Source organism: Peromyscus maniculatus, chromosome 5 (genome assembly GCF_049852395.1).
Source record: "Peromyscus maniculatus bairdii isolate BWxNUB_F1_BW_parent chromosome 5, HU_Pman_BW_mat_3.1, whole genome shotgun sequence".
NCBI lineage: Eukaryota > Metazoa > Chordata > Mammalia > Rodentia > Cricetidae > Peromyscus > Peromyscus maniculatus.
In genome coordinates, this window is record NC_134856.1 from 87,150,919 (window position 1) to 87,169,098 (window position 18,180).

At 43.4% G+C, this 18,180-nt stretch overlaps 2 long non-coding RNA genes across 2 annotated transcripts; one reads left to right on the forward strand and one right to left on the reverse strand.

The window, feature by feature from the left end:
* The first annotated feature begins 934 nt into the window (after nt 1-934).
* On the forward strand, nt 935-17,455 carry LOC143273386 (uncharacterized). Its single transcript, XR_013051470.1, has 3 exons — nt 935-1,070; nt 1,485-1,636; nt 17,280-17,455. It is a non-coding gene; the product is annotated as an uncharacterized LOC143273386 (long non-coding RNA).
* Nucleotides 1,936-7,672, reverse strand: LOC143273385 (uncharacterized). The gene is made up of 3 exons (XR_013051469.1): nt 7,512-7,672; nt 7,244-7,308; nt 1,936-2,437 (listed from the first exon to the last, which is right to left on the reverse strand). It is a non-coding gene; the product is annotated as an uncharacterized LOC143273385 (long non-coding RNA).
* Nucleotides 17,456-18,180: the final 725 nt, after the last annotated feature.

Genomic DNA, 18,180 nt, shown 5'->3' on the forward strand with positions numbered 1-18,180 from the left:
GCAACAGAGAGCAGAGCAGGATGGAGTGAACTTCAGCTGGCCGGTTGCCCTCCACAAGACTCATGTCTGGTCTCTTTTCTTCCCCTGCCTATAAGCACTGACATGGTATGCATGTGCCATCCCCAAGAGCCCTCACACCAATCTCACACTATTTTTAGCCACTCTCCATGGCCATAATGTCATAAAATATGCCAAGAACTACAGCTTAACTCTGGCTTGTGATGCTCTTAGCCACAAGATGATTGTATTAAGTAGCCAAGACATGTTCTGTTAAAACCTATCTCTATACCAATGACACCTCCTGAGGCACATTCTCCATTATAGCTGCATTTTATGTGGCTAATAATCTTATACCTTTATTAGTCAAGACACTCTACAAAGAACTGATAGAATTAATATATATCGTGAAAAGAGATGTATTAGACTGGCTCACATGATATGAATTGTGTCCAGCAATGGCTGTCTGCCTCCCATCATGCTCAGATCATGATATTTCTCAGCAGTTCTATGTGACACTGAAGGCTTGGAGGAGGCCTGGAGAGCTGCTGGTTGTTTTTTTTTTTTTTTTTCAGTTCAACTCATTTCCCTTTATTAAAGTCCAAGTTACTAGTACATAGTTTGATACTCAAAGGAAAATTTGTTCAAATAAAACATTTCCAGGCGACTGTAGCAACAGCAGTGAGTCCTTGGGAAGCCCATCGAGGGAGTTTATACTTTGTCGAGGCCCAGTTCCTCTGGAGTGGAAATTCCCAGTTCATTTAAAGTTGGTCTAAGTTCCTGGATGACATAGGGGTAGATTTCCTTATGAGGTCCTGCTTTATCCTTAACAACCTCCAAGATGTGAACATTTAGTCCACATTAGAAGACTGAAGAAGCTGGGTTCTGATGTCAGCAAAAGGTTACCATAGCAGCAGCAATAGAGTAGATGCACTCGTGAACAAGGAGTGAAGGCAGATAGGCAAAAGCATCAACTTGTCCATCAGACCTCCTTATATATGAGATCTCACTGGAAATATGCCTCCTCCACTTAATCCTTCCTGGAAATACCATCACAGACCCAACCACAGGTGGTATGTCTCTTAGTTGATTCCAGACCAAATCAAGTTGACAACCATCACATACCTTGAGAAGCAAAAGAGTGGACCAGTGGAGAGGTGTTGATATAGAAGTCCTTGGGTCCCTGTTCCTGTTGCCAGAATTAAAAAAAAAAAAATGTTGGTGCATGTATTTGTTCTATATCTAACTGGGTGGTCTGGCTTCTTTTGGAGCCAGGGGCTCTGTGCTTTATGATTGTTAAAGGACATTTTTAGTTATCCACCTTCAAAAAGTCCATTAAGCTGGTCCAGAGAGAGTAATCTCCCAATAACCAACACTATAGATTCTAGAAAGCAAATATCCTGGCTATATGACAAACACAGGGCTAGATACCAGTCACCAACAATTACAAGATAGGCTCCTTGACTCCCTTCCCTGAATGTTTGCAGAGTCTGCATGAAAACTACACCATAATAAGACCAGACTACAAATTCCAGTGATGTGCTGGAGCCAACTGGACTTGCTCTTAAGAACCGACACTAAGCATCTTTTCCCAGATCCAAGAAATATACAACATAAAAATTGGCAGACACTACAATCAGTGAGTGATTACAATGTTGCCGGCTTTTTCTCTTTCTCTTCCTTCCTTCTTTTCTTTCCCTTCTCCTTTCTTCTTTCCTTCCATGACATATCTATATCTATCTATCTATCTATCTATCTATCTATCTATCTATCTATCTATCTATCTACCTATCTATATCTATATCTATCTAGTACTAGACAGATATAGATAGATATCTATCTAGTAAATAGATAGATAGATAGATAGATAGATAGATAGATAGATAGATAGATATAGATGAGATAGATAGATAGATAGATGGATAGATAGATGATAGATAGATAGATAGATAGATAGATAGATAGATAGATAGATAGATAGATATCTGCTTTTACATAAGAGTTGATACTATTGATTGCACATAGCAAGCTGAATAGACTTTTTACCAGTCAAGGAACAGAGAAGAAAACCAGTATAAGCTACTGTGCTGCCCAGGGAAAGCTAATTGAGGTCTAAAAAAAATGGGTTTTGGCAGTTGGATTGGGGTGGAACAGGGCTGTGCAAGGGCAGAGCACCAATTGTTATTGGAATGAACAGTATGTGTCAGGCTGTCCAGCTTCGCATAGGCCAAGGAAACTGGCCTAACGAAGGCAGAGTCCTCTCTCTTCTCTTTTCCCATCCAAGGAGCTCCCATGATAGGTTCTGCCTGTAGAGTGAGACACTGAACCAAGAATGGACCCAGTGCTTGAGGTGGTGTAGGTAGAGACAAAGGCCGCTGAGGCTGGCTGGCCAGCTAGTCTTGCAGAATCAGCAAGTTCCAGGTTCCGTGAGAGATCCTGCCTGAAAAATTAACATGGAGAGCAATTAAGGAAGACACCAAGGTTGACGTTTGGCTTTCACATGCACATGTACCTTTACACACATTGGCACACACACATGAACACATACAGGTGGATACACCACACACTAAAAAAATTGATACAATGACCACTGCACACCTACTTGGATAGCCAAAAATCAAGGGTGATGATAATACCAAACACAACGCAGAGCAGTAAGCCACAAGAACCAGCCCCTCTGAGGGGGGGACACAAAATTCCACAGCCACTTCAACATCCTACCTTTAAGAGGCTAAGCACATTCTCCACATATGTTCTGGCCCTCTGCTCTTTGGTGTTTACTCAAATGAGTTGAAAACATATGTCCACCTAAAATCCAAGTCTACCCAGATTCTTACAGCATCTTTATTCACTACTATCAAAATGTGGAAGTCGCCAAGATGTTCTTCTGTAGGTGAGCATAAATAAACTGCAGAACATGCAGACAATGGGAGAGGATTTGGCACTAAAAATGAGTGTGCTGCTGAACCATGTGAAATGAGTATTACTAAATGAAATAAGTCCATCTAAAGTATTTGCACACTGTGCAATTCCAGTTAGATTACATTCTGGGAAAGGCACATATATTGATGACCATAAGATCAGTGGCTGTCTGGGGATGGGGTGAAGCAAGGGTACACATAGCACTGAGGACTTTTAAGGCAGTGACACTATTGTATAGGATATTACATTGGTAGAGACATGTCATTCTGCTAATGTCTAAACCCATAGAATGTCCAACACCAAGATGAATCCTGATGGAAAGCATGGACTCCAGGTAAAATTATATCAATGTGTGTTTGTGGATTACAGTAAACATAGCTGTGCAATGCAGGATGTTGGTAATGGGGAAGGTTTAGCATGTCTGATTTGAAAACTCTGCTTATTGTGTAGTTATTTCCTCGTAATTAAAATGGTCTTGGGCTGGACATATGGGTCAGCAGTTAAGAGCACTTGCTGCTCTTGCAGAGGACCTGGGTTCAGTTCCCAGCACCTGCATCTGTAACTCCAGCTCCACCTGTCATAGGTGCTAGAAACTGACCTCAGGTCCCCTGTAACAGCAGCCAGGAAGCTGGGCTTGATTTCCTTGTTACAACTGCATCTGCTTGTAGCAAGAAATAGAAGTCATGATTACCTTTTAAAAGAGCACATGGTTGACACACTGGTCTGTAGCTAGAACTAGATCAGTGTCAGGAACCACTGATGCACAGACTCCTTCCTCTGGCTGCTGTGTGCACATGTTCCTCTGGCTGCTGTGTGCACCATGTGACCTCTTCCTCAAGGACTTATGCCTGCCTGACTATCCTCCATTTCTCTCTTCTCTCCTTGTTCATTTCATGCTCCCTCACAGTTCCAGTTGGCATAGCTTCTTCATAGCCATTCAAATGCCTTCCAAACTAGGACCTTATCAGTGCCAAAGACCATTTTTAATCCAGATTCTAAATAAGAAAATCTGATTGCCCAAACTTTTGGGTCAAAGGTTATAGGTAAAGCATCAGATTCACTGTGAACAGGTCAGATGACCACCACCGCTCAATGCTACCATAGGAATATAGAATCACATGTTTCAAAAGACACCCAAAAGGCAGGTTCAACTTGCAGCCCATGCGCAGCCTGTGCTCCAAGAGAGCAATGAATGAGACTCAATACAAAATAGTAGACTTATTTAAAATATTATAAGATGTTTCCTGTGTGTGTCAGAGAGAGAGAGAGAGAGAGAGAGAGAGAGAGAGAGAGAGAGAGAGAGAGAGAGGAGAGGGAGAGAGAGGAGATTACATGGTGCTTGGTGTAAAAATGGCAGAAGGTTATTGACTCTTGCTAGAGCTGGAGTTAAGCCATCCACATAGGAGGTGTGAGTAAAACAGAAAATGCTCGGTATACCTCCACAGCTGGCTCACTGGCTGGGCTAGCTGAGTCAAATCACTTACGCCCCAGCTCCTGCTTCCTCAACTGTGAAGTAAGGAGTTGTGTTTCATAGCTAAGGTTTCTTTCTTCTAAGAAATACAGCATTTACTTAGTTACTATACAATGAAGAAAAATGAACAGAACCCAGGTGTGGGTGTGGTGGGTACAGGAGATGGTACAAATCCAATACTCAAAAGCAGCAAAGGATATTTGCAGGACCCGAGGGAAAGTGGATACTAGAAGGACCATGTTTCAGGGTATTCGTCCACCTAGGTCTACAGAGTTCTTGAAGAAGATGGTTTTATCTCAACAGTTTTTTGCATAGTTATAGAAACAATGGCAGTAACTGAAGACCCCGTTTCTCCCTCCCGAATCCTCCTCTTCCCTGCTGTCTTCCCTTACAGGATCCTGTTATGCAAGATCCCTAGCATCTTGCATGCATTTAAAAAAAAAAAAAAAAAAAAAAAAAAAAAAAAAAAAAAAGCTTACTAGTCAAAATACCACGTTTGTTTGTTTGTGGGGCATTTTTTTTTTTTATTCAGACAAAGTGTCATGTAGCCCAGGCTGACTTTGAACTCACCAAGGACAACCTTGAATTTCTGATCCCCTTGCCATTACCTCCTGATTGCTGAGATTACAGGGATGTGCCACCACACCTGGTTTATCAGGACTTCACTCATAGTAGGCAGGAATTCTGTCTACTGAGCTACATTGCCAGCCCCAAATGCCACTTTTAACAAGTTTCTGCTTTCAGTCTGAATATTCTAACACCTCATCCTTACACTCAGTTACTGATCAGAACAGAGTGAACGTGAAACACATTTATACTTTAGTGTGAATCAAACCAGTGAATCACCTCCCCCAAGGAAGTAGCATTTAGCCACACTATGAAAAGCAATGTGTTATTTTTAGGCAGGTGGGCAAAAATACTCCCTCTTCCTCCCTCCCTCTTTATTTAACTTTTTATTTACTGAGAAGGGCCTTCTTGATGGCATCACATACAGAAGATCTGCACTAAGAGGGTGAGGGGAGGCCAGAGATGTCACCCAAAATATGCTTTGGGGGCATATGGATAATGTTTAAATTAAAAGCAACTGGAGCTTTTAACTTTTCCCTTACTTCCTAAAACTAGAGTAAGAATTTCCCCCTTGTAAAGGCATTTTTAATGCTGCAATTACAGTGGAAATTTCCACTGTTCCAGATGATTCTGGAGGAGGAGAGCTGCAATCTAAGACAACTCCAACTGTTTGCTGCAGACGTGACGGCCCTTCTTTGACTCACAGCAGCTCCTGTGTCAGAACTTGACACTCAAAAGCCCACGAGGCCCTTTCTTCTGTTCAACCCAAGACAGTTTGATAGGCCTCATTTTGAGCTGCATTTTTATGAATTCCTTTGGATACATACAAAATCAAAACTCGTCTTCTCTCTTGTCAACTTGTCAGTTTGATCATGGCCCCCTAGCTTTGAACCTAGGAAGGTACAGAGGGACAGGCAATCACAGAGTAGCAACAGCTCCATGACATCAGTCTTCCACTACAGAGAGATGGTGGGGTAGTCTTAGAAAAACTTCAAAGCCTTTCCGGGTATAACAGCACAGGACCTGAGAAAGATGTTTCTCTCCATCTCTGGAGGGGTGACCTAAATAAGGACCCCCTAGAACACCCATTTGGCTTTGTTCAGGCTCATGATTGGTCAAATCAAAAGTGACCTTCTTGCCGGGTGGTGGTGGCGCACGCCTTTAATCCCAGCACTCGGGAGGCAGAGCCAGGCGGATCTCTGTGAGTTCAAGGCCAGCCTGGGCTACCAAGTGAGTTCCAGGAAAGGCGCAAAGCTACACAGAGAAACCCTGTCTCGAAAAACCAAAAAAAAAAGTGACCTTCTGATCACAACCGTGAAAGAAAGGATTGTTTCCCTAGGCTCCTGAGACAGTAACTGTTTGTCTTCAGCATCGGCACAGCAAATGCTTAAAACAATTCTAAATAACCAAGTCAGGATTTCCTCGGAAACCTCGGTGTGTGTGTGTGTGTGTGTGTGTGTGTGTGTGTGTGTGTGTGTGTGTGTGTGCCGGACTCCAAAGCAAAGCCACAGATGAGCACATCAGGCACTCTGCTCAGGGTAGCAGACGCATCACAGCAGGAGGCATTGACAGGCTCCCACTTCACTGCCTTAAAGATTAGCAACATAAACTGGACCTGTTCATGCCCAGATTATGGAGGGGCGAGAGGTTAGAGGTGGGGTGGGAGGTTGGCTGGGGGTGGGATGGATATCAAACAGAATGCTTCTTTCACAGCACACACAGGGTAGCATATACAACCCCAATAAACTATAGCCCTTTGTCCAGATGATCCCTGCTTTTTTTTTAAGCAAAATATTGCATGAGGTAATACAAGGACCAAAGAGATATGCTTCTGTGGAAATTAAGCTGAATGTTTTATGAAAGTTCAATTAGATTAACTATTTTACCATAAAGAAAACAATTTGGGATTTTTAATTCTTTATGCTATTCCATTTAGTGTGTGTGTGTGTGTGTGTGTGTGTGTGTGTGTGTGTGTGTGTGTGTGTGTTCAGGTGTACAGGCACATGCACGTGGCATGCATGCAGAGATCAGAGGACAACTTTTAGGACCCAGTTCTCTCTCTCTCTCCTCCTTGTTGAGGCCACCTCTCTCGTTTCTGCCGTGCTGTGTGTTCCAGGCTCCCTGGCCTGGAACCTTGCCAAGTAGGCTAAACTGTTAAATGACTAGCCGGCTTCCAGGGATCTACCTCCCATCTCACCATTTCTGGGATTGTGAGTATATGGCTCTTTATATGGGTCCTGGGGATCTAGACTAGTGTCCCTCATGTTTACAAGGCAAGTACTTTACCCACTGAGTCGTCTCTCCAGCCCCGCGGCACTTCTGTATTCTCACTCTGTTATATCAAATTCAAACTGGAAAATAAAAACATTATGACTACCATTTATGAAGATTCATAAAGACTTTTAATCAGTGAGAGAAAATAAATGAACAATGGAGACTTTTCCTCAGAGACACTCTGCTCAGAATGCCGCTCATACAGGCCAGCAACGTTGCTCAGTAGAGGCAGCGGCTTGTTGCCAAGCCTGCCGATCTGAGTTCAATCCCCGACACTCACATGGTGGGAGAGCACTGACTCCTGCAGCTGTTCTCTGACCTCCACCGCGCACCGTGGCGAATGCACCACACGCTCACACAGACACTAACCAAATGCAATAAAAAGTTTTGGAAAGCCTGGCACCAAAGCCTCAAACATGGTTGCCCTGATGTCTTCCGTGAGAACGCTGTGGTGTGTTGGCTCTGTTCTTTTCTTTCTTTTTCTAACTGCCTCTTTGGTTCTTCAGCCAATCACTGACATCCATCAGGGTAGATAAGGGAGCCTGCACAGATTCCATTCCACCTGGGTGGACCTTAATGGGGAAGTAAGTTTCCACCCAGAAAACGAATAACAAGCTGGGTGGAGGAGAGTGGTGGAACCGGGTCACAGAAGCATGAAGGTACATGACATGTTAGGGAACTGGTATAACTTCAACTGTGACAGGGACACGGGGCTGGTAGGGTACCTGAGATGAAAATGTCAGAAGGTCTCAGATTGTTCCAGGCCTTGAAAATCATGCTAAGACAGCTGGACTTAATCCTTGTGTGTCACAGGCCTTCTTGGGGTTCATGTTCTAATACAAACCTGGAGTTAAGTACAGCCCCTGAACTGAAGGAAGGGGTGCTCAGACTCGGTAGTTTCAGCAAGAGCCTGGGCTAAGCGGTGACAATGTTCTGACAAACAGCGGCAGAAAAGAAAAAAGAGGAAATGTGAGAAAAGGCCTAACAGACATTTTGCAAGTAAAACTGGCAGCTGTGAAGGCAGTTTTGTTTGTTTGGAGGAGTAGGGAACGATGTGGCCTTCTTCTAGGCATGGATCATTTTGACAGGGACAAATGAACACTAGCTGACTGCTGCATATAGCGTACAGAGTGTTACCTTGAGCAGAAAGGGAGAGCGGGGCTTGAAGGGAGAAAATTCCTGACCCTTCAGGTTCCAAGTGAACTGAAATCAGAGAGGAGAACTATCAAAAGCCCAAACCCTCCCGGAGTCAGTCACGTGATGGCCAGATGGAGTGGAGACCTTGTCTCTGTTATTGTTGTGTTCCATGTTTTCACGCCAATGTAATAGACCACGTACCAAAAAACTAGAACTCAAAAATCCTCTCTACTAAAACCAGACAGTTTGTACCTGTGCCAGCTGACCTTGTACATAACAAGACTATTAAATTGAAGTCATTTAACTGCACTGGTCAAGTGTGCCAAGATAAGCTTTAATTCTTCCAATTCTAGAAAAATCTTCTGAGATGCTTCCAGCAGAATTCAAGCTTTAAGCTCTTTTCTGTGACTCAGAAGATTCAACCATATTTATTTAAACACAAATCTAAACAGGTTTGCCTGCAGGCTACACCTTTCCTGTCTGTGGTAGTTGATTGCAAGGATTCCCACTGACATTTGAAAACTTTGATCATGTGGGTCTTGTCTGCGTGGTGCTTTGACTGTGGTGAGAAAAACTGATACATAAATAATTATGTGTTCTAGTTTCCTTTCTGTTGTTGTGATAATCTATCCTTACAATAAGCAATTTAGGGAAGAAAAGGATTTATTTAACTCACAATTCCAGGTTGTAGAAAAGTCAAAGCTGGAACTTCAAATAACAAGTCGTATCATGTCCACAGTCAAGAGGAGAGAGAAATGAAGGCATGCTTGCTTGTTTGTGCTCAGCATGATTTCTCCACTTTTACGCAGTTCAGGACCCACTTCCTAGGTAATGGTGCTGCCCACGGTGGCCTGAATCTCCCTACATCAATTAACTTAAGACAGCCCCTCACAGACATGCCCACAGGGCAACTCAATGTAGACAGTCTCTCATTGAGACTTTCTTTCCAGGTGATTCAAGGTTGGGTCAAGCTGAAAATGAAGGCTAACATCATAAGTAAAAATAAATGTCATGTAGTGGAAAGAGATTACACTAATCATTAAGAGAAGCTAAAATTTAACAGCTGGTGTTTGTGGAAGTATTACCCATGCTTCAGTGTTCTCTGTGTCCTTTTTCTTCATTTCTTATTTGTCTAATTCTACTTCTTGGCCACGCCCAATATTTATCTGCTCCCGGGTGTTAACTCCCTGAAAGTGGCTAGAAGGAACGTTCTATGAGAAAACCCAGGAGCCGACAGAATGACAGCCTCACAGGGTCTCCCTTGAAAGCATCCAGACTCCCCTTACAGGAGAGGGTTGATCTATGTGTCCTGAGGCAATCCAACCTGGTTCCCTCTGGACTACGATGTTATGATCCTTCCTGAAAACTTGCATTAGAAATATCAGTTCACAGCTCATGAGAGGATCCAGGAACTAAAATGAAAGCAGTCAATTACGTTCCAGCTCAGAACAAAGTCTAAAAATTGACTTCAACTCCGGGTTCTAGATTAGCTTAGATTTTTGCCTGAGACCAGGCCCTCAGATCTTCTTACTCGGATATTCTGTAACTTACACTCACTAGGGGAAAAATTAAAAGTGAATGTATTATTTTTTTATATTTATTGCTGTGGCAAAATAACTAATAAAAGCGCCTTAGGAAAGGCAAGATTTGTCATCGCTCACAGCTTGAGGGTGCAATCAGCATCGTAGGACAGCATAGGAGCTGGAACTAGGCAGCTGGTCACAAGTGCCCACAGTCAGGAAACAGAGGGATGAATGCGGGTGCCTGGCTCCCTCTCTCCTTTTTATTCAGCCTGGGAGCCTGCCCCATGTGGTATAGTCCACATCCAGTACGAGTTTTCTCTCTTCAGTTAAACCTTTCTGGAAACACTCTCACAGACATACCTAGAGGTGTTTCCATGGTGATTCCAGGTCCAATCAAATTGACAATGAAGATTAGCCAACACAATCAATTAAGAAAAGGATAATTTATACCATCATCTTTAGAGACAGTATCTTACTTAATCCTTACTACGACCCAATGAGGGGTTAGTCATAACCTCATTTTAGAGGTAGAGAGTCTAAGACTGGGAGAAATGAAGTCACTTAAAGTGACACATCTCAGCCCAACACGATACAAACATCTTTGTACATCTATCTGCAAGCTCAGGTCTCAGTTCGAGCAAGGGCAGCTCTGTGACAATGTTCTAGCTACGTTCCTGTTGCTGAGATAAAACACTCTGACCAAAAGCAACTTTGGGAAGAAAAGGTTCATTTGACTTACATTTTGTACTAACTAGTTTTATGTCAACTTGACCCAAGCTAAAGTCATCTGAGAGGAGGGAGCCTCAGATGAAAAGCTCTCTCCATAAGATGAGGCTGTAGACAGACCTGTAAGGCAACTTCTCAATTAGTGATGGATAGGGGCAGGCCCAGTCCCTTGTGGGTGGGGTCGCCCCTAGACTAGTGGTCCTGGGTTCTATAAAAAATCAGGCTGAGAAAGCCACATGGGTTGAGCTAGTATGCAGCACCCCTCTATGACCTCTGCATCAGCTCTTGCCTACAGAAGCCTACCCTGTTTGAGTTCCTGCCTTGACTCCCTTTAGTGATGATGTGACATTGTAAGCACAATAAATCCTTCCCTCCCCAACTTGCTTTTGGTCATGGTGTCTATCACAGCAATAGTAAGACTACCTAAGACAAACTTCTAGGTCACGATCCATCGTGGAGGGAAGTGGGGTAGGACCTCTAGCAGGAAGTGAAGTGAAAGGCATGGAGAAATGCTGATTACTGGTTTGCTATCTCTGCTTCTGCTCAGCTAGCTTTATTATATAACCCAGGACCTCAGGCGTAGGCATGAAACCATCTACAGTGTGCTGGTCATCTCTCCTACATCAATTAACAATAAAGAAAGTGCTTCCTCTCCCCCAGACATGCCCACCAGCCAGTCTGATGGAGGCAATTCTTAACTGAGGTTTCCTATTTGCAGGTGTGTCAGGTTGACAAAAAAAAAAAAAAAAACTAACCAAGACAAGTAGTTACCCCTCTCCATCCTTTGGATGTGGACTTTTCCTACATCCAACCCTTGTCCCATCTACATGGCTTAGTCTTAGCAACCAATAAATCCAGGAACATTTATGTGCACTTGTTCATATGTGTGCATGCATGTCTAGCTCAGTCAGTAGAGCATGGAACTCTTAATCTCCGAGTCATGGGTTCATACCCTATGTTGGGTGCCAAATGTAGCTAGATGTTTCTCCAGTCTTGCTCAGTCCTGAGATCCGACAGATCTCTCCCACCTGTGGTCCCACAGTCACTTATAAAATAATCATTCAGAGGCTGATATTAATTACAATCTGTATGGCCTATGGCTTGAGCTTCTGGCTAGCTAACTCTTTCATCTTAAATTAACCCATTCCTATTAAGCTATATGTTGGCATGTGGCCATGGCATTACCAGTCTGCAGGCATCCTGTTGCTCCTTTGGTGGCAGAATGGTGTCTCTCCCACTCTCCTTTCTTCTTCTGCTTCTTTTTTAGGTGCATGTGTGCATGTGGAGGCCAGACATCAGGAGCAGGTGTCTTCTTTTTTTTCTTGTTGAACCTGGAGATCAATTTTGCTGACTGACCAGTGAATCCCAGGGCTCCTGTGTCTCTGACTCCCTAACCCTAGGATTACAGGCATGCCTGGCTGTCTTATGTGGATGCTGGGAATGAAACTAAGATCCTCAGGCTTGTGTAACAAGCACTTGCTGACTAAGCTGTCTCCCCAGTCCCATATCCAGGTTTAATCACATTTATTCAATGTTACCATCATCCCTCCAAGGTAAGGATGAAAATGATACAGAATAGAAGCAGGCGGAGTGAGAGGACTGGGAGGGGAGGGACCTGCAGAAAGTTTCTCAGTGCATATGTATACATATTTTCACACCTGGGTTTAGTTTCCCCTAATCCACCTGACCCACACCCTTAAAGGACCAGCCAAGGCTCTACCTGCTCTTAATACTGTTTCTCAGGAAAACAAGAAGCTGGTTTGTAGTGATATTTGCTCTACCCAATCCCTTGGGCTATACAGCCCAAAGGAGGTGGTGCTTCCTGTCATTGTAGTGACTTCTTAAAAGGAGAAGGAGAAGGGTCACATGCCCCTGCTCCCGTTCCTGCCTGCGAGGTGGATTCGCTCCCGGTCAGATCAGATGAGGACTTCAGCTGTCTACTCTGTTCTGTATTCATGAGTGTGTTTCCTCTATTTATACATTAATAAATTCTGTTACCCATTTAATAGACTCACGTGGGTTGATCGTAATACCAACTGACCACATTTTCCTGTGTTTGCTTGTCTGTAGATCTTCTCAGTATAAGCTCAATGACAGAAATGGTGTCTCATGCATCTGTAAGTCTCCTACACTTAGAACATCGTCTAGAATGAATGAATGAGTGAGTGAGAGTTAGAGTGAGTGAGTGAGTGAGTGAATGAATGAATGAGTGAGTGAATGAGTGAGTGAGTGAATGAATGAATGAATGAGGGAGGGAGAGAGGGAGAGTTAGTGAGTGAGTGAATGAGTGAGGGATGAGGGAGTGAATGAGTGAGTGAGTGAGGAGTAAGTGAGTGAATGAGTGACTGCACATTTACAGTGCTCACAACCACCCTGCAAAACAGTTTTTCTTAGCTCCATTTGTCTGTTGGCTTCACTGGGTCTTTTAAACGGGGTCCCAAGTAACCTAAGCTGGTCTTGAACTCGTTGTATAACTGAGGATGATCATGAATTCCTGATTCTCAATCCTTAGTTTCTCAAGGGCCGTGATTACAGGCATGCATCACCACACCTGGCCTTTTAGCTCTATTTGGCTGATGTGGAAATCAAGGCTTAAGAAACAGTGGCTTACCCAGAGTCACACTGGTTGTTCCCACAATCTGGATGTTCCCACTGGGCTAGATTGCCTCCCAAAGTTGGCTGTGCCTTTACGAAGTCCTCCAAAAGAGATTTTCTAAATGGTACTTTTTATTCCCCACGTGAAGTTTGACAGGTCTTGCTATCCAAAGATGATGACATGGTCAGACAAAGGAGTATCATGATTTATGTTAGTTCTTAAGCTGACCCCTGAAAGACATGGGATTAAAGACTGGGGTGATTTGTTTTTAAGTTAGGCTGTGTTTTACATTATAAGATTAGCAAGAGATGTTAGAGACAAGGCATAGAGAAATCTTTAATTTAAAAGCATGTGGTGTGTGTGTGTGTGTGTGTGTGTGTGTGTGTGTGTGTGTGTGTGAAGTTGATAAGGAATGGGGTGCACTGATTAGCTTTTTGATTGTCAGTTTTATATAACCTGGGAAGAAAGACTCACTATGAGGAATTATCTAGTTCAAGTTGCCCTGTGAGATATCTGTGGGGTTTGGTCTTGATTGATAATTGATGTAGAAATACCCTGCCCACTGTGGGCAGCACCATTCCTTAGGCAGGGGTCCCTGAACTGTGTAACAACAAAAAAGCTAGCTAAGAAGCAAGCCCCAAGGATGTGTTTATTTCTCTTTGCTCTTCACTGTGAATATAATGTGACCAGCTGCTTTGACTTCCCTACAGTGATGAACTATATTTTGGAACTGTAAGCCAAGGAGACTCTTTCTTCCCTAACTTGCTTTTGGCCAGGTTATTTTATCACAGAAACAGGAATTAAACTAGAACACCAGCCCAAGTTCCCATGCTTCATAAGCATTCACTTCATGTAGTAGGGACCAGTTTATATCTAGGACTCAAGGCCCGGGGCAATTACAGTGCTCATGTCCCGTAATGACCATCAGCATCAACTGTCAGATTTAGCAGCAGATCTTCCAACAGCATCTCTTCATAGCTTTCAAGTGGTTTGAATTTACCAGAGGGGAAAAAAAGAAAAACAGTTAAAATTATGTGTCATGTAACATTTTTCCCTTCCTTTTGCATTTTTAAATTTCCATGTATTCAAGTGTAATTCAATACATGCATTCACACAGATTAAACTTGTCAAAAAAAAATGAAGGCTGCAAGAGACACCGGTTATTTCCAAGACTTGTTGCTAAAATCTTCCTTTCTCCTTTCCAGAGAGGCAGAACTGAGCTGCCTGTTGATAGGCAGCTTTTGGGGGACACTTGATAAACTCGGCATCTATTTTTAATGAATTGTTGTGCCTTAAAGGCCAAAATGAAAGGTTGTGGAACACAGTTCTATCCTAACACCAAAGGACATGAAATAAGACACATAATACATACACATCTGCATAATGAGATGTTTTTACAAGTTGATGCACTTCAAATCCATTAAAGTCACTTTTCTTTGGAATGCTCAAAATAGTCCCATCTTTGGTTAATGGGACCCCTGAGCCTTTGGCTGTTCCCTAGTTGTCCTTAATGGTTTCCTTGCTAGTTGAATTACATGGCCTTGGCTCCTCTTGTAAATTTCCAGCTCCATTCTGCACCTTTTTTTCTCCACACGTCTCATCTCATATCCTTGCTGCTCATATCCTTGCTTTGGTTTCACCTTTCCCCAGCCTCCACCACACACCAACCAGGCCTAGGGAGATGGCTGCCTGGGTAAGAGCCTTTAGTGTGCAAGTATGAAGACCTGAGTTTAAATCCCCAGCATCCACATTAAAAATAAAAATTAAAAAAAAAAAAAAAACATTGTTCTGTATGAATGGTCAAAAAGGCAAAAGATAAAAGGTGTGTGTGTGTGTGTGTGTGTGTGTGTGTGTGTGTGTGTGTATGTGTCCACAAAGTTGTAGTTTATTTTATTTTGGGCTGTTTGATGCATGTGTGAAACAATGTCCAACAATAAACCAGAATTTTATTTTGCTGAGTTGTTATAACAAAACATAAAATAGAAATAAAATACCAGACATGACCATGTACACACATAGGTAACCCTAGAACTGTGGGAAACAGGGTCATCAAGATTTGTAATGACTGGTCTAAATCCAGGTTCATTAACAGATCTTATCTCAAAGGAATAAGGTGGAGAATGATAGAACAGGCCACCAATATCATGTGTACTATGCATGACATACATGCAAAACATATACATACAGAGACACACATACATATACACACAAAGAAAGGAAAGAAAAAGCCAGACAAACAGACTCCAGACTATTGTTTTCCTCCTGTACAACAGACCTATGCATTTCCCAGACACTGGGCACTACCATCTGTGTGCACACTGGGCACATTCTAAGTTCAATTTCTTTACACAAAAGCTCATCATCGCTCCCCAAAACCTGTTCTTTACTCTGCCCTGTGTAGGTGCTAGAACTTGGAATCGAGGGATAGCCAGACTGTTAGGAACATCTGGAATCTAGTCACACCATCATGAAAAGGTCTTCTGTGTGTTTGGTCTGGCTGAACAATCCTCCCCCACCAGGACAGTGTGGTGCTGGGCTTTCCAGCATCTGAGAAACTGTTGAGGACTCTGAAATAGATGTCATGCCACAACCCTCCATTTGAATGACCCCAGGAGGAAGCTCTGCCTGGCTGAGTAGGGCAATGGAGAATCTGGCAGAGAAAATGGTTTCCTGCAGTATGAGGCTGGGCCTACTCCTATATTTCATACCGTTCCTGGACAAAGAAGCGGGAGAATAAGAACTCCGTCAGCTGAGAATCCTCTCTGTGAAAACTGACCTTTAAACAGGGAAAAAGTTCCCCGGATGGAGTAGAAGGCACACAGTGCTTTCCTGGCAGAGACAGTAGAGACGCTGTCCAAAACCAGAGCAGAGGGTTGACGGTGACTTGGATGGCATGGGACACTCTGGGAGATGACCTTCCGTCATGCAGACAACTCAGGGATGAGTGGGAGAGAACGGACATCTCGCTGAGAAGTCCCAGGAGCCCTTGCAGCACAGGCCAACACACTGTGATGAACGTGTACTCTCTTGGGACGGGATCCTGGGGCACACCAGATACGAAAGCCACCCTTTCCTTCTGTTGCTCACGCCCCTGCTCTCAGCATCCGCTTTCCTAGATGCAACCCACCAGTGGCTATACACTGCTCATTCTAACTATCCAGGGCCTCACAAACCCTGTTCCTCCCCTATAGCTGGGCTCTCTCCTTCGCAAAGAGTCAATTTCCTGGATAACTTCACAGCCTCCCAGCTGATCCTCTGATCTTAGCTTCCCACCCCTTCCAGCTCTCTTCTGTTACAAACTACTCCAAACATTTTTTAAAACTCTGTAGGGTGTGTGTGTGTGTGTGTGTGTGTGTGTGTGTGTGTGTGTGTGTGTGTGTGTGTGTGTCTGTGTGTGTGTGTGTGTGTGTGTCTGTGTGTGTTCCACATGTGTATGGGTTCCTGAGAAGGCCAAAAGAGGGCATCAGACCCCTTGGAGCTGGGAGTTGTAGGTAGTTTGAGCCACCTGATGTTGAGAACTGAACTCTGGTCCTCTGGAAGAGCAACAAGGACTCTTAACCACTGAGCCACCTCTCCAGTCCTTACAAATGTTTATTTGCCCCTAAATGTACATATCAAAAATAAAGATTGCACTCAGCTTCAAATGTTTTTTAAGATAAAATATATTTCAAAATGCTCCCCATGAACCAAAAATTACATAAATTTTAGAAAATGCACAAAAGAAAATGAGGAAAGTAAGCAAACAGATTCAGTAATACTTTCTAATTAATCATTTCAGCAACAACTCCCGAAGCCTGCAAAGTTGCTCAAGGAGGTTTGAACTGGGTACAATACTGATGTTTTATTTAGACCAGTCAAAACCACTTAACTCTTACAGGAAGTCTTAATTACCTAAAGGCTATGCTTAGGAATGAAAAGTAAGGGGAAAATAAAGAATCTGTCCAGAATGTTATCTTTGACCACAGAAAGTAGAATCAAATACATTTATTTCCTAGTTGAATCTATTTTATATACTCCTTGTACCTAGCTGGGCTATCTATATCTAAGTTTTCCATTTCCCATTCAGCCTTGGGCTAAAACACAGCCCTGGACGATCGACAGGCACTGCTTAGAACGTGACTCTTGAAGTCAAATACAGGCGTCAGAAGAACAGAGCCAAACAGCGGAGGTACTTGTCCTCGTGGCAGCAAGCCTGCTGCCCAGTTGTACCTGGGACTGTTGAGTGGCAGCGATGGTGTGGACTGTGGTAAGTTCTTGCAGATCACAAGAATGATGGTTAATACTGAGTGTTGACTTGTAGGATTGCTGACTGGGCATGTCTGTGGGGAATGGGTTCTAGATTAAGCTATTTGAACTGAGGAGGCTCACTCTAAATGCAGGCAGCATTGTCCTGTGAGCTGGACTACATGAAGCAGAGAAAGCTAGCTGAGCATCTTCATCACTCTGCCTCCTGCCTATGGATGCTCTATGACTGGCCTGGTATTCCAGCCACCCTGCCTTTCTGCCGTGGCCGGTAAGCCAGAACAAATTCCTCCTCTCTTCCAGTGCTTTGGTCATAGTCATGAGAAAAGTAACTAATACAAAAACAGCTTTAAAAAAGTCAACTTTCATCAGGACCCTGTGGTAGAGGTTCTTAATCCCAGATACACAGCAGGTTAAGGCAGAGGTAGTTTAAAGTCTACCTGAGCTGCAGAGTGAGTTCAAGGTCAGTCTGAGCAACTCAGGGAGACTGTCTCAATTTGTTTAAAAGAGTTGGGACTATACGTCAGTGGTAGACATCTTGCTTAACATCCCCAGCGAAACAACTGGGGCAAGACAACTTCACCAGTGTAGTAGTTCATGCCTACAACCCCAGTGGGAATTCCTCCCTACAGTCCCAGTGGGAATCCACGCCGACAACCCCAGTGGGAATCCATGCCTACAACCCCAATGGGAATCCTTGCCTACAATCCCAGTGGGAATCCATG